Raw genomic sequence first — 1,828 nt, forward strand, 5'->3', positions numbered from 1 at the left:
GACCTGCCCTTTACCAACATTAATCATAAAACCTGAAAGCCAATCACCATTATGGTCACGTAATACTCCACCAGCACCAATTTGTCATGATAGACCAGCTCTTGTGCCATCCACATTAAGTTTCACATAACCATCATCAGGCATGGTCCAAGAAAACATATTGAAACAATATTGATACCAAGTTAAGTTTAGCTTGAGCATGAGACCACTCAATCGTAGCATTCAGAATGATGTGAGAGGTATTAAAGGGTCTATGAAAACCAACCTCAAAAATATCCTTATTTCGCCATTTCCACATATACCAACAAATGAAGACAAAGATACTACACCACTGAATATTATTAGAGTAAATTACTTTACTTTGGAGATTTGCAGCAAGCCATCCAATCCAATCAAGGTTGAAAGTGTGTTTCACAGCAGTAGGCCAATTGAAAGTTCTCCAAACAGCCATGGCTTTTGGACAATCCCTGAAAAGATGAAGAAGCGTCTCGGGCATGAGTGCACAAGTATGACATTTATCATCACCAGAAAAGTTTCTTTTAACCCTTTGGACATTTGTGAGAATTTTCCCATGAACAACAGACCATAGAAGCACTTGAAGCTTGAGGGGGGGAGGGGGGGGGGGAGTATTGAAAATAACAATCCCAGGATCATGAGAGAGGCTGCTCTTAGCCATGGCATCTGCTGTCATATTGCTTTCTATGAAAATATGCTTAATCTTCACATCTTCAAAACCATTAAGTAAAGACTTGCAGCTGTTCAAAATGTTTCCAAGAGGGTGGGAACTTTCACAGCCTTCAACAATGAGTTTGATGAGAATGGCAGAGTTAGATTCATTTTCAATCTTATTAACCTGTAAATCAGTAGCAAGTTTCAAGCCAGAAAGCAAGCCCCAAGCCTCAACAGTAAGGACCTGCCCTTTACCAACATTAATCATAAAACCTGATTACCAATCACCATTATGGTCACGTAATACTCCACCAGCACCAATTTGTCATGATAGACCAGCTCTTGTGCCATCCACATTAAGTTTCACATAACCATCATCAGGCATGGTCCAAGAAAACATATTGAAACAATATTGATACCAAGTTAAGTTTAGCTTGAGCATGAGACCACTCAATCGTAGCATTCAGAATGATGTGAGAGGTATTAAAGGGTCTATGAAAACCAACATCAAAAATATCCTTATTTCGCCATTTCCACAGATACCAACAAATGAAGACAAAGATACTACACCACTGAATATTATTAGAGTAAATTACTTTACTTTGGAGATTTGCAGCAAGCCATCCAATCCAATCAAGGTTGAAAATGTGTTTCACAGCAGTAGGCCAATTGAAAGTTCTCCAAACAGCCATGGATTTTGGACAATCCCTGAAAAGATGAAGAAGCGTCTCGGGCATGAGGGCACAAGTATGACATTTATCATCACCAGAAAAGGTTCTTTTAACCCTTTGGACATTTGTGAGAATTTTCCCATGAACAACAGACCATAGAAAAGTTTTCAGTGGGAGATATTAAGATACCAGATGAAATTCCACTTGAAAAGATTGGACTCAGACATATCAAAAAGGCTATTGTTGGCCGATTTAACAGTAAAGCGACCATTAGAAGTATATCCCCATATTTGAATATCAGGGCCACATCCCTTAAACCTAAGAGGAATGCTTAAGGTCTGTTGAATAAATGTCTCAGGCAAACAAATTTGTAATTTATCAATGTCCCATCCATTGTTGTTCCAAAAGATACTAATAGTATCATCAATGTTAGCTGAATAACTAGGCAAAGCAACATCAATGAGAGGAAACGTACCCAGCTAGTGATC

Source organism: Rosa rugosa, chromosome 5, assembly GCF_958449725.1.
Source record: "Rosa rugosa chromosome 5, drRosRugo1.1, whole genome shotgun sequence".
NCBI lineage: Eukaryota > Viridiplantae > Streptophyta > Magnoliopsida > Rosales > Rosaceae > Rosa > Rosa rugosa.